The sequence below is a fragment of the Pelophylax lessonae genome, assembly GCF_965119305.1.
Source record: "Pelophylax lessonae genome assembly, chromosome: 9".
NCBI lineage: Eukaryota > Metazoa > Chordata > Amphibia > Anura > Ranidae > Pelophylax > Pelophylax lessonae.
In genome coordinates, this window is record NC_138776.1 from 233807944 (window position 1) to 233823718 (window position 15775).

Consider the following 15775-nt stretch of genomic DNA (forward strand, 5'->3'; position numbering starts at 1 on the left):
AAAAGAGCGTAAATTTTGCAAAAAACAACAATATTTTTTTACATTTTTTTTATATGAAATTCCCCAAAAAAAATGTAAAAATCAAAATTTTTTAACATTTTTGGCCAATTTGTTTTATGCTACATATGTTTGGTAAAAAAAATCGCAAAAAGCGTATTTTGATTGGTTTGCGCAAAAGTTATTGCGTTTACTAACTAAGGGAAAGAGTTCAGTCATTTTTGGTGTTTTTTTTTAACGCGTAATGGCGGCGATCTGCGATTTTTTTTGCGGTACTGCGACATTGCGACAGACAGATCGGACGCTTGACTGACATTTTTGACACTTTTGGGGTTACCAGTGACATTACTGCAGTAATCAGTGCTATACATATGCACTGTTACTGCAAAATGACACTGGTAGTGAAGGGGTTAACTTTATTTGAGAGGGAGGGGTGGTGTGTGTCCCTAGGGGTGTGATTCTTACTGTGATTGGCTGTGGCTTGAAGTGTAGGAACAATGATCAACGGTCCTACATAGTAGAACCGTATGATCACTGTTTCTACACAGGGGAGAATGACAGGCGGCTTGTTTACATCAGCCGCCTGCCTTTCTCCCTCTGCACCGACGATCGGCGAGTGACCGGCGGTTATCGGGTCTGCCGGTCACATGCACGGACTTGCTGGGGAACGAGCCAGGGCGGGAGCGCGCCTCCGCGGGCGCGCGCTCGCCCGCTATTGGCTCCCAAGCAAGTGACAGGCTAGTGACGTACCGGTACGTCACTTTGCCTGGCCAGGGCTGACTGCCAACGTATATCGTCTCGCGGCGGTCGGCAACCGGTTAAAGTGTTCACCAAAGATTATTTGACAAAATCCCGGGCAAAACTCAGAAAACATAGTTTAAGTGGAACTCTGGGAAAAATAAAAAATAACATATGCCATGATGCAGTCTGTTTCTAGCATTGACGCAGCAGGATTTATTTATTTTTTTTAGTCCCCTAAAACATAATTTTATATTCATTTTTCCAGTAGATCTGTTATTTTCCTACGTCCTGTAATAGGGTGACAATGCTGATGCCAAGGAGCACTCTAAAGACCCGTACATACGCGTCGAAAATTGGCAGGGAAATTTTGGCCAATGTCCGATCTGCCGATTTTCGGCTTGTTAGTATGATGCTTCCGAAAACCGACTCCGACTTTTCGGCCGAACAAAAATCTGGTGTGCAGGCTATAAAATTTTTGTTGGCCGTCAACACAACGGCCGATTTTCGTGCAGTCAGTACTGATTTCGACAGGGAAAAATCTGATGAGCAAGTCTGAGCATGCTCAGTGAAGAAAGAACACAAAGAAAGCAACCCAACACATGACATCACTTCTGAAGTAGAATTTTGTTGGGCGAGAAAATTCGTGTGCAGTCTAGGCACATTCCAACCAACCAAACACAACTCTGGACAAAAGACGGACGATCGGTCGGCCGATAATCGTTGCGTGTGTACGGGGCTTTACCCTGTGGACAGAGTTGTCTTGGATGGATATATAGTTTTAAACTAACTTTAAAGTGGAAATAAACCCTCTTATCCTTTGCAGTAATAAGACAAAAATCTGCATTTCTTATCCAGATTGGTGGTGTTGAAGGTTCATAAAAGAGATTTGAAAAAAAAACAAAAAACTTTTACATACTATGACTCTCCTCACCTGCCAAAGATGGTGACATCTGCACATGTGATCAGCTATGACGCCAGCTTTAAAAGACTTCCGTAGAGAACTGACATAGAGAGTGTTATCACCAGAGGCATGCCTTGAATGTAGTAAGCAATGCCCATGCACTTTTAGGCTAAATGTTAATAAATCTTCATATATCAGCTTGCTCTCTCCTTTGAAGAGGGCAAGTGCTAGCTGAAATAGTATTTGTAGATTTGTTTTATACTGGATAATTAGAGGTATATCCTGTTCAGCAAGGCAGCTATTAATATAACATATACAGTGGGTACGGAAAGTATTCAGACCCCCTTACATTTTTCACTCTTTGTTATATTGCAGCCATTTGCTAAAATCATTTAAGTTAATTCTTCTTCCTCATGAATGTACACATAGCACCCCATACTGACAGAAAAACACAGAATTGTTGACATTGTTGCAGATTTATTAAAAAAGAAAAACTGAAATATCACATGGTCCTAAGTATTCAGACCCTTTGCTCAGTATTTAGTAGAAGCCCCCTTTTGATCTAATACAGCCAGGAGTCTTTTTGGGAAAGATGCAACAAGTCTTTCACACCTGGATTTGGGGATCCTCTGCCATTCCTCCTTGCAGATCCTCTCCAGTTCTGTCAGGTTGGATGGTAAACGTTGGTGGACACTGGACAGCCATTTTTAGGTCTCTCCAGAGATGCTCAATTGGGTTTAAGTCAGGGCTCTGGCTGGGCCATTCAAGAACAGTCCCGGAGTTATTGTGAAGCCACTCCTTCGTTATTTTAGCTGTGTGCTTAGGGTCATTGTCTTGTTGGAAGGTAAACCTTCGGCCCAGTCTGAGGTCCAGAGCACTCTGGAGAAGGTTTTTGTCCAGGATATCCCTGTACTTGGCCGCATTCATCTTTCCCTCGATTGCAACCAGTCGTCCTGTCCCTGCAGCTGAAAAACACCCCCACAGCATGATGCTGCCACCACCATGCTTCACTGTTGGGACTGTATTGGACAGGTGATGAGCAGTGCCTGGTTTTCTCCACACATACCGCTTAGAATTAAGGCCAAAAAGTTCTATTTTGGTCTCATCAGACCAGAGAATCTTATTTCTAACCATCTTGGAGTCCTTCAGGTGTTTTTTAGCAAACTCCATGAGGGCTTTCATGTGTCTTACACTGAGGAGAGGCTTCCGTCGGGGTACTCTGCCATAAAGCCCCGACTGGTGGAGGGCTGCAGTGATGGTTGACTTTCTACAACTTTCTCCTATCTTCTGACTGCATCTCTGGAGCTCAGCCACAGTGATCTTTGGGTTCTTCTTTACCTCTCTCACCAAGGCTCTTCTCCCCCGATAGCTCAGTTTGGCCGGACGGCCAGCTTTAGGAAGGGTTCTGGTCGTCCCAAACGTCTTCCATTTGAGGGTTATGGAGGCCACTGTGCTCTTAGGAACCTTAAGTGCAGCAGAAATCTTTTTGTAACCTTGGCCAGATCTGTGCCTTGCCACAATTCTGTCTCTGAGCTCTTCAGGCAGTTCCTTTGACCTCATGATTCTCATTTGCTCTGACATGCATTGTGATCTGGAAGGTCTTATATAGACAGGTGTGTGGCTTTCCTAATCAAGTCCAATCAGTATAATCAAACACAACTGGACTCAAATGAAGGTGTAGAACCATCTCAAGGATGATCAGAAGAAATGGAAAGCACCTGAGTTAAATATATGAGTGTCACAGCAAAGGGTCTGAATACTTAGGACCATGTGATATTTCAGTTTTTCTTTTTTAATAAATCTGCAACAATGTCAACAATTCTGTGTTTTTCTGTCAGTATGGGGTGCTATGTGTACATTCATGAGGAAGAAGAATGAACTTAAATGATTTTAGCAAATGGCTGCAATATAACAAAGAGTGAAAAATTAAAGGGGGTCTGAATACTTTCCGTACCCACTGTATGTTGCACTGCCCCCTAGAGGACTGCACCTTCTGGATTCCCCTGGGTTACCCTTAGCAATGGACAGAAGATAACAGCATTAAAAGTTCTTGGCTCAGTCAATAATCAATCCAGGGGATGTTGATTTTTGTGGTTTTATTGAGAACTTGAATAGGAGAAGGCATGAGTGGGATACTCCAACTATTAACTATTCAGAATCTGAGGGACAGCTTACTTGTAGAATGCGGCAAGGCCGCTACTTCACTTTGTCACTAAATGAAGTTACTTCTCAATGCTTCTGAGTAGATACTCTCTTCAGGGTTCTGAAACTGGCACCCCCTTTACTCTCTATGCTGGTGCGCTGACACCCATCCGCTGACCTTAGCTTCAGGAGTGGTCCCCTTCCTGGCAGACCCCTGGGTATGTTCCTTTGTACTCATGGACACTGTTTTTCCAGAGTCACCGTTGCCTCCGAACTCCCCTTGTCAGCATCCACTGGACCTCTGGATTCAGCCACACCTTCAGGTTCACCAGGCCGACTGCCTGTGACCACCTGCAGAAGGAGAGACAGCCGTACACTCCTTCTGGGACTTGGCTTCCTACCCAAAGACCCTGCCACATGTGCCCTTGACTTTTATAGCCTATCCCAGGATGCACTCCTGTTTGTGCCGACCCACTGGGATAGCTACAAAGCCTGTGTGTCACTGGCTGGGTTTCCTCCACTATCCAACAGGCTCCCCTCATAGATACAGTGGGGACACTCCCTCAGACCAGTTGAATCACACATGGACACATGCAACAGGCCTAACTACTGATCAGGCTCCCCTGATAAGCAGACAGAGCAAACTATACTTTACCTGCCTAGCTCCTACCTAGGAGGGTGCTACATCTAGAGCAGCCTTTTCTAACCCCAGAACCCCTAAATATTTTTTTTAGGTCTTGGAGAACCCTTACTAAAACCAATTCAAAAGAGATCAATGGGAAAATTCCCCATAGGTTGGTGGTCAGTAGACGGAAAATGCAGCCCTTACATTGGTGGTCAGATTGCCACCCTTACAGACAGCTAAAAAACATCACTGAGGCATGCAGCTAGCTCTGCCAAGTGGCATTGGTCCCTGAAACCATACGGATACCATCAGATAGAAGGTCAATTTGCCACTGCTTAGGGTACCCCTATTAACTTCTGAAGGAGTCCTAGGGTTGCATGGAACCCTGATTGAGTGGCTGTTTTACAGGCTACATTTCCTGGATTGTGGCTTTTATCTGTAGAATGTAAATGAAAAAAACACTGCAGAAAACAACACTGGTATGTTTAATTAAAGCGTATCTAATATTTGAAAAATGTAAATGATTTATTAATTTTCACATTGTACTTCAATTGTTTCTAGCCTACTCCTATTAATCTGAATAATCTTGAAGTTTGCACTTACCGTATATACTCGAGTATATTTTTTTTATGCTGAAAAAGCCCCCCTTGGCTTATAATCGAGTCACGGTCTCACTTACCTGTTCTCCGGTCAGTGTGCATGCGCGGCCGCCGCTCAGGAAAGCCTGTACACGTTCGGCTATTCCCAGGCAGATGGCGCATGCGTGGTGATGTGTTGGCGCCGGCCGGCACCTTTTTTAAATGTAAAGCGCCTCACTGAAAGGTAAGTGAGACTCCTCCACAGCCCCTGCATCTCCTCAGGAGATGCAGTGCTGTGGGTATGGTACAGGAGATTCTCCTGTACCATGCCTGCAGCACTGCATCTCCTGTACCATCTCCTGTACCATCTGTGCAATGCCTGTACCATCTCCTGTGCCATGCCTGTACCATCTCCTGTGCCATCTCCTGTACCATCTTTGCCATGCCTGTACCATCTCCTGTGCCATGCCTGTACCATCTCCTGTGCCATGCCTGTACCATTGCCTGTGCCATGCCTGTACCATCTCCTGTACCATGCCTGTTCCATCTCCTGTGCCATGCCTGTACCATCCCCTGTACCATGCCTGAACCATCTCCTGTACCATGCCTGTACCATCTCCTGTGCCATGCCTGTACCATCTCCTGTGCCATGCCTGTACCATTGCCTGTGCCATGCCTGTACCATCTCCTGTACCATGCCTTAACCATCTCCTGTGCCATGCCTGTACCATCTCCTGTGTCATGCCTGTACCATCTCCTGTACCATGCCTGTACCATCTCCTGTGCCATGCCTGTACCATCTCCTGTGCCATGCCTGTACCATCTCCTGTACCATGCCTGAACCATCTCCTGTACCATGCCTGTACCATCTCCTGTACCATGCCCACAGCCCTGCATCTCCTGTACCATGTCCGCAGTCCCTGCACCATGCCCGAAGCCCCTGTTTTGGGCCTTGTGGTGGTCCGGTTGGGTCCAGTAGCTACGGCATTTCCCACCCTAGGCTTATACTCGAGTCAATACGTTTTCCCAGTTTTTTGTGGTAAAATTAGGTGCCTCGGCTTATATTCAGGTCGGCTTATACTAGAGTATATATGGTAATTTGTGAAGATCCCCACAAATTTACTTACTTAAATTCTGTGACACGTATTCACTATGTCCTGTAAATAGGCAGTGCTGTGTCACACATTTCACGGAGTCTGCCTTCTGAACTACAGAGGTGCTGAGAGGAGAAGTTTCAGGAGATGGGGTCAGTATATAGAAATCACTGCTTGCAGCCAGCAAGATACCATGGGCTATGTAATGCTAAGAAAGTAAACAGTTACCAGCAGAGCAGAATCGGCAATGCATGCAGAGAATCCAGAAAGTTGTAGAAAGAGATGGCCAGCAGACAGGCAGCGCTCATATCATCAGAAGAGATAATTTAACTAAGCTTTTATTGGATTGTCAAATACAGTACTGTGCAGACATTTTAGGCAGGTGTGAATAAAACGTAATGTAAGAATACTTTCAATAATGTATATTTTAATTGCTTATTTTTATCAATTTACAAAATGCAAAATGAAAGAACAGAAGAACATCTAAATCGAATCAATATTTGGTGTGACCATTCTTTGGCTTCAAACCAGCATCAATTCTTACACTTGCACAACATCAGGGATTTTGTAGGATTAAAGTCAGGTGTATAATTAATCTAATAAACCAAGCAGGTGCTAATTATCATCAGTTTCATATGTTGGTTGAAACACAGACATTAACTGAAACAGCTGTGTAGAAGGCTCAAAACTGGGTAAGGAACAGTCAAACTTTGCTGCTAAGTGATGGCAATAATACAGACTCGCATGACCCTAGGCATCAAAGTTCCTTCAGATATTTGGGAGAACTCAATGAGACACAGAGACGGCAGGTACCATGTCACAGAATGCTCGGTTTATTCAAACAATGAAAGAAAAAGGGGAAGTCCTTCTTTCAGAATTATACATAAAAATTATATACATCAATTGATTCAGTGACTCTTCATCACGCGCTTCAAGTCATGTACTTGTATGCAAGCCAAAAAAAGATAAAATATAACTGACACGGGTCAAGGGTGTTCTAAGGGTCGTTTTGACAACAAAAGCAGAATGTTCTTGTTGAATCACTTTCAAGGGCATTTGCTTAGATAGGCTTTTTTTAATTAAGCTGAGTCTAGAGTTTTAATCACAAGATGGAGTCGAGGGAACAAAATGGAGTTGAAAAAACAAAATGGAGCATAAATATTCCTTCACTAAGGTTATGTTGTGGAAGACATTTTCATGTCACAGGTCATACACCATGGCAAGACAAAGCACATCAACAAGACACAAGATAGTTATACTGTATCAACAAGGTCTCACCCAGGTATGGATTTCAAAGCAGACTGGGGTTTCAAGATGTACTGTTCAAGCTCTTTTGCAGAAGCACAAAGTAATGCTGAGGATTACCGCAGATGAAAGATACATCATACTTCCCTTTGACATCAGTAGATGTCCCAACAGTGCCATCAGAACAGAACTGGTTGAAACCAGGTATACCCATCTTCTGTCTGGAGAAGTCTGGCTAGAAGTGGTCTTCATGGAAGAATTGCAGCTAAAGAGCCATACCTCCAATGTGGAAACAAGGCTAAGTGTTTCAACTAAGCATGAAAACATAGGAACTGGGGTGCAGAAAAATGGCAGCAGGTGCTGTGGACTGATGAGTCAAAATTTTAAATATTTGGCTGTAGCAGGAGGTCATTTGTTGGCGGAAGGGCTGGAGAGTGGTAGAATAATGAGTGTTTGCAGGCAACAGTGAAGCATGGTGGAGGTTCCTTGCAAGTTTGGGGGTGTATTTCTGCATTTCTGGAGATTTGGTCGGAATCAGTGGTGTCCTCAATGCTTAGAATTACAGGCAGATACTTATCCACCATGCCCTACCATCCGGGAGGCATGTGATTAGCCCCAAATGTACAGTATTCTGCAGCAGGATAATGACCCTAAACATACAGCCAATGTCATTAAGAACTATCTTCATCATAAATAATAGGAAGGAGTCCTGGAAGTGATGGTTTGGCCCCCATAGAACCCTGATCTTAACATCATTAAATCTATCTGAGATTACATGAAGAGACAGAAGGATTTGAGGCAGCCTACATCTACAAGAGATCTATGGTTAGTTCTCGAAGATGTTGGGGAAAAACCTACCTGCAAAGTTTCTTGAGAAACTGTGTGCAAGCGTACCTAGAAACATTGACGCTGTTTTGAAGGAAAAGGGTGGTCACAGCAAATATTAATTTTATTTCAATTTCTCCTCTGTTCATTTACTTTATATTTTGTTCATTGATAAATATAAAATATTAACACTTCTATTTAATTTTTCATTTTCAGCATTTTTTTACACCTGCCTAAAACTTTTGTAAAATAGTGTATAACTATTGTTTGTATGGCTAATACAATGCTGATGCTATAAAATGAAAGTGTAATACAGTGACCTTTCCTTTAAGGATTGATTATCATTTATTTAACACGTGTAATCTTGGCTTTCTTTTGCTAAAAAATGCTACATTGGTTGGTTTAGTTTCTCTTTGAGAAAAAAACTTTAGCTAACGCGTTTGAATTAGTAACTGCCACTTTTGCTGGACAGCTTCACTTGGTAAAGGAAGTAAGAATTGATTTACTGACAAAGAGGTAATAAAACTTCAGGGTGGGCTCGGAAAATGAAAAACTGCTGTGATAATCCTATTGACAGACTGCGTCATATATGGAAACAAAGATAACCATGGTTCCAAAGACCCATCCAGAGGGCGGAGTACAAATGCAATAAAATAATGGATGACAACCAGGGGCATTTGTAGATTTTTATATCAGACCAACAGTCAAATGCTATCGTTACTGCTTGAGTCACGCCTTCTAAGAGAGAAAGAGGCCAAATGGGCCTTAAAGTGATATTAAAGTCTTGTTTATACTTACCTTCTCTGCGCAGTGGTTTTGCACAGAGCAGCCTAGATCATCCTCTTCTCAGGTCCCCCACTGGCACTCCTGGCCCCCTCCCTCCTGCCAAGTGCACTCAAGCAGGCTCGCTCCCTATCCAATCACACACAGAGCCGCGGCTCGGACCTGCCCCCTCCCTCTCCTGAATTGCTCACACGCTGTAACTGATAGCAGTGGGAGCCATTTCCTCAGCCAATGAGGAGTAAGAGTCCCTGGAGAGCCAAGGCTCTTGTGCACATTGCTGGATCGAGAGGGGGCTCAGGTAAGGGGGGGGGGGCTGTACACAGAAGACTTTTTACCTTCATGCATGAAGCAGAGGCGTGACTAGAACCTTCAGGACCCCGGTGCAAGAAACCATGAAGGGCCCCCCGAACACCTGGCTGGGGCCCTTCCCACTGATCCTTGGGCCCTTTACTCTCGTTGCGGGACCCTTTCACAAGTTCTGCAGTGGGCCCCCTTCCTTCCATCTTGGGGCCTCCCCACAGTGGTGGAATGCCAGGGTCAGGTTGCAAGTGTGACCTTTGCGATCCTGGAAGTTCACCCACTGGTGTCAGTAGTTTTGTTTTTTGATATTTTAATTGTATTATTTTTCATCATTTTATTTTATTTTTTTACAATGTTACTGCCTATGACTCTGTCCATTCAGAAAAGGAAGGAGCTGGTAAATTACATACAGTATTTACTGACTCCTTCCTGGTTCTCTATTGTGACACATCCCCTGCTGCAGCCGGCAGGAGAGGGGAGGGAGCACAGTGGGGGGGGGGGGGTGGTTGCACAGTGGGGGGGGGGGGGACCAGGACCAGGGGAGCACACATGGGCCCAGAGACAGCAGAACACAAGTGAACTGGATAGGAGGAGTGGCGGGGGCAGCATACAGAGGAACCAATCTCCTCCATTTTCCTCCTGCAGCTACAGGAGGAAAAAGGAGGACAGTGATTTCTCTACATGCTGCCCCCCACCGCCCCTCCTATCCAGGGTGTACAGGGGAGCCGCACAGAACCACTTTAATGATGTAACTGCTGTCATCAATGAGCAGGAGATAAATACACAAAGAGATTTAAACAATGTATCCCAACTAAATCCAGTGCACATTTCTGGAAAGCACCCTGAAGACCCTCTAGTATCTGCGTAAAGCTGGCCATACACTGTTATTTTTTTTTTTTTGTTTAGCCATGGTCCCGAAAAAAAAACCAACTAGCAGGTTCCTCCATCTATACAAACAAGGTAGATGGAGGAATATTCCTCCACTGAGACATTGTCTGCAGACAAAAATCAAGGAAATATACAGCCACAAAAAACACACATCAATGGAAAGAGCACCAGACTAAAGAATAAGAAAGTATAAATCCATTTATTGGTTACCACTAAAAAAGCAGCTGACGCGTTTCAGGGGTCAGAAAAATCTCCTTCTTCATCAGGGCTATAACAAATACAAATACAACAAATATGTGTGCATGGTCACGTGTATGGGGTTAATTTATTAAAACTGGAGGGTGCAAAATCTGGTGCAGCTCTGCATAAAAACCAATCAGCTTCCAAGTTTTTTTAACCTTAACCTTAATTAACCAGTTCTGGACCAAAAGGATTTGCCCCCTTAATGACCAGGTCATTTTTTGGGATTTGGCTATGCATTACTTTAACAGCAAATTGCGCGGTCGTGAGACACTGTACCCAAAAAAAAATAAAAAATTGATGTTCTTTTTTTCCCACAAATAGAGCTTTCTTTTGGTGGTGTTTGATCACCTGTGCGATTTTTATTTTTATAAACAAAAAAAGAGTGACAATTCGGAAAAAAATATATATATATATTTTTCACATTCCCAAAAAAAAAAAAATAAATAAATAAAAAATCAAAATGTTTCATCCTTTTAAAGCCAATTTTTTTTCTGCTACATATTTTTGGTAAAAAAAATCGCAATAAGCGTATTTTGATTGGTTTTCGCAAAAGTTAACGGGTCTACAAACTAGGGGAATGATTTATGTCCTTTTTTTAATTTACTTTTTTACTAGTAATGGCGGCAATCTGCGATTTTTAGCAGGACTAGATCAGACTGCTAACTGACATTTTTGACACTTTTGGGGGGACCAGTGACATTACTACAGTAATCAGTGTTACAAATATACACTGTTACTGTAATAATGACACTGGCAGGGAAGGGGTTAACCCAGGGGTGATCAAAGGATTAAGTGTGAGCCTAGGGGAGGGTTTTCTTACTGTATGGGGGATGGGCTTGTGAACTGACCTTAGAGACCTGTGATCCTATATATGTAGAAGGATCACAGGAGCTCTGTGATCATTTCAGAAAGAAGAACGGTCAGCTGTGTTTACAACAGCTGACCGTCCTTCTCTATTGGAAGGGAGCGATCGTGGGTGCCCGGTGGCAATCGCGGCCGCCGGCCCCCGTGGATCGGCATCCCCGCTGCCTAGTGGGGGCGGGAGCGCGCGCGCGCTCGTCCCCCAGCACCACTCGCGTGACCGATGTAGGGCTACATCGATTCGCGTAGGAGGGCAGTAAATGTGCAGCGGGTGGTCGGGAACCTGTTAAACAAGCTGAAGTTAGAAGCAGATTGGGCACAGTGCATAGCTGCTATAGATTTTGCACTCTCCAGTTCTTGGAAATCAACCTTTATGTGTATTTATGTATGTACGTGTATGCAGTGCTGTATTTTGGCCTAGGCCAACCAGGCCCAGGCCTAGGGCGGCACTTTGCAGGGGGGCAGCAAAAAATCCACCCTCCTCCACCTGAGACTCTATTGGCCACTGGTTGCTAGAGCCGCCTCTCTCACCCCCCTCTTTCTCACCCCCCCTCTCTCTCTCTCACCCATCCTCTCTCTCTCACCTCCCTCTCTTTCTCTCGCCCCCCTCTCTTTCTCTATCATCCCACTCTCTCTCTCTATCATCCCCCCCTCTCTCTCTCATCCCCCCTCTCACCCCCTCTCTCATCTCCTCTCTCTTGCTCTCTCTCACTCTCCCTCTCATCCCTCTTCTCTCTCATCCCCCCTCTCTCTATCTCATCCCCACTCTCTCCCCTCTCTCACCCCCCCTCTCTCTCTCTCATCCTCTCTCTCTATCTCTCATCCCCCCTCTCTCTCTCTCTCTCTTTGATCCCCCTCTCTCTCTTATTCCCCCTCTCTCTCTCATCCCCCCTCTCTCTCTCCCCACCCCTCTCTTTCATCCCCCTCTCTCTCTCTCCCTCCCTCTCTCACCCACCCCCCTCTCTCTCCCTCCCTCCCCCACCCCCTCTCTCTTATTCCCCCTCTCTCTCTCCCTCCCTCACCCACCCCCCTTTCTCCCTCCCTCACCCACCCCCGCTCTTTCTTCCACCCCCTCCCGTGAGATATCAGGGGTTCATCCCAATTTTGGAGGGAGTCACATCCGTTAAAAAAGGAGTGGGGCAAATTTACATGGGGGGTGCCCAATTTTAGTCTTGCCTAGGGCAGCACAAAACCCAAATACACCACTGCGTGTATGTACTCTTATATAGTCCTGATTGTTGTGAACAGTTTAACCTGAGCCAATGAACTCTCCAAAAGTTTTTGACCTTTCACTACTTTTTATGAACTCACACCAAAGTCACAGCGTGTCCAGGATGTTTTTTTTTTTTCATTGGATCAAATGAACAACAGCTGTTAAGCATGGATTGCCACATACTGATCATTGTCAAACCGGCCTAATTTCAATCAGGGTATGGCCAGCTTTAGCCTTGCTGCTGGTTCAACAGCCAGCTAGTTTACATCATTGTACTCATAGAAGAAGAACAAAAAACCTAAACTATTAAATATTATAATTCAGTTCTATTCTTGTTTAAGGAAAAATTTACACCAGTATTATATATGTATTATACTAGATATCATCGCCCACGTCATCTTTTTATTAAACAATGTAAAATATATGTTAAAACAAGAACATACTCTGACATTTTTTTCAATTTGTGCATTTTTTTCAAAAGTTAAGTTGCCGTGAAAGCTACCTTGTTGAATTGCTTTAAAACCGGAGTACTATACAATCCAGCTTCTCTCCTTATTAAGTATCGGCATCTCCTGGTTATGTGAAAATATCCAGATCCTGTGAGGCCTATTTAAGGAGTGTTATAAACTTCCAAATGACCCCCGTTAGAAGCTTTACAACACTCCATATATAGGCTTCACAGGATCTGGAATTTTGACATAACCATGAGTTGCCAGTGGATATCAGTTGCCTCCATCTCCACTGTGAAGCCTCTATACCCGCATTCGATAGGAACAAGTGCATGTAGCTGTTATACACGATATGCTACGGCATAACCTATGTAGAAGGTGAGCACATTTTTTTTTCTTTCACTTTTTCTCTTTTTAACTAGCACGTGATATAGCCCCTACTTGCATGTTTTTTTTTTTTTTTTTTTTTTTAACCAATGGAACTGTGGGACATTTTAAAGATGGTTTTTTACAAGGTGCTGGTCCACTATCTTGTCTGGATTATTTTATGTGCCAATCCTTTCTGCTCCCCCACAAACAGTTTTCTTCTCTTGTATTGGAAATATGCTATTGCAGAGCCTGACTCTAATTTGACTACAAGCTCTGTAAAGACATCTGAAAAAAGCAGGGAGATGACCACATTATCAGGGAGAGGATAGGATGAGTTTAAAAAAGATAACAAATAAAGCTATGCCATGTCTGCCAGAAATTAGAATTTTTTTTTTTTACCAATTTTAGGAAATCATATCTTCTGCAAACTAAGGAGTGGGTGGTGTAGCAGCTATACATGTTACGTAAGTGGAGTTCATTTAGGTTTATGCAGTCCTAGGTCATATTGCCTATAGTTCGAAAAATTGCTGTGATGCTACGGCAGAGGTGTCAAACACAAGGTCAGCGGGCCGAATGCGGCCCCCTCAGGCCATTTCATGTGGCCCTCGCACCCAGTGGTGTGTTTTGGTTTTGTGCTGCCCTAGGCAAGACTAAAATTGGGTGTCTCCCATGTCAATTTCCCCCACTCCTTCCTTTTAAACGGATGTGACTCCCTCCAAAATTGAAGGACTACAAGTCCCAGCATGAACCCCTGAGATTTCATGAGAGGGGGGGTGAGAGGGAGGGAGAGAGCTGGGGGGTGAGATACAGAGAGAGAGGGGGGTGAGAGAGGGGGGTTGGGAGAGAGAGGGGTGGGGATGAGAGAGAGAGAGGGGTGGGGATGAGAGAGAGAGAGAGGGGTGGGGATGAGAGAGAGGGGATGAGAGAGAGAGAGGGGTGGGGATGAGAGAGAGGGGTTGGATGAGAGAGAGAGGCCGGGATGAGAGAGAGAGAGGGGGCTGAGAGAGAGGGGGGATGAGGGATAGAGGAGTAAGAGAGAGAGAGAGAAGGGGGGTGAGAAAGAGAGGAAGGGGTGAGAGAGGTGGCTCTAGCAACCAGTGGCCAATAGAGTCTCAGGTGAAGGGGTGGGAGGGGGGTTTTTGCTGCCCCCATGCAAAGTGCTGCCCTAGGCCTGGGCCTTGTCGGCCTAGGCCAAAATACAGCACTGCTCGCACCTCTCCTGCAGCTGCAGCACCCCCTTCCCCCTTGCCTCCACATTGTCTCAGTAGTTGGCAGCAGAGAGGAGGGCAGAACTCCTACAGATCCTGCACCTCTCTGTGCAGCCACAACACCACCTTTTCTCTGCCTCCCCTGGTCTCAGCATTCAGCAGACTTTGGAAGCTGACTCCAGCCTTCCTCCTCCAGACCCTGCACTTTCTTCTCCCAGATCCTTTCTGGCAGCAGCACAAGGTAAGGGGGTGCCTTGTGATGTAAGGACGGATGGGTGACTCTTGACTTCTGATGATGGGGGGGCTCTTGACATCTCATGTAAGGGTGTAGGGGGCCTGGGGTGCTCTGAACATCTAATCCTACAGATATAACCGGCCCTTTGAGGGCAACCCTAATTCTGATGTGGTCCGAGATAAAATGTAGTTTGACACCCCTGTGCTAAGGTCTTATGAGTGTTTCTCTTTGTTTTTTTTTATTATTTATTGGGGCAGGGCTACTGACTTCAAAAACAAAAAGAAAACATAATAATGGGGAATTGAACTTTGAAACCTTCAGCAAAAAAAATTATAATAGAATTCAAGACCAGATAGGACAAAAAAGATAATTTGAAAACAGTTGCTAGAGGCTACTGCACTTTTAACCCCACCTATGTACCAGGCTGTGGCCCTTGTAGCTCTGATATTACATGTAAACAGTGGCAGCTCCTATCCATACACCCGCTCCCTAATCTACATGCAGGGTGCCGGACGCATGGAATTCAATGGAGCTTTTTTTTTGGCATGTGATTAGAGACAAAGGCTCTAATAGGCTAAAAAAAGGGTGGGCTTGGGGTGCAGAGCACTGTGCCCTGAGCCCACCCAGTTATGTGACAATAGCAAATGAATATTCGCTATTGTCACACGGATCCTCCTCCTGGCCCATCAGGAAGCGGGCCTAAAACCCGTTTCTCGATTGTCCGAAAGGAGAAGCCATGCCATTGGCCATGGAGGAGGGAGGAGACGCAGAAGACTGAGGGGGAAGAAGCCGAAGCCGCCACTGTTTGCTGCTGCTGCCTGCCCTCCCTCCACATATCCAGGCAGGGTGATTAACCCAGCGACAGGACAGGGGTTTGGTATGGTGTGTGGCCTGGTGTGGTCCGGGGGGTTGGTATGGTGAGGTCCGTCTAGCGCCCGCCCCCCCAGCCCATGGAGCACAAGCCGCTGCATGTAAAAGGAAATATTAGAGAATAGCTAGCAGTCAGTGTTGATGGGGGAACTGAGCAAAATTTCCACAATTTTATCATAGAGCTACAATTTGTGTGATGCAAAAAAAA

General features: G+C 44.9%; 1 protein-coding gene across 1 annotated transcript in view; it reads left to right on the plus strand.

Moving 5' to 3' along the window:
• The window catches only part of CARNS1 (carnosine synthase 1), a 55417-nt gene that overhangs the window by 8654 nt on the left and 30988 nt on the right, over positions 1-15775 (plus strand). The window lies entirely within an intron of this gene.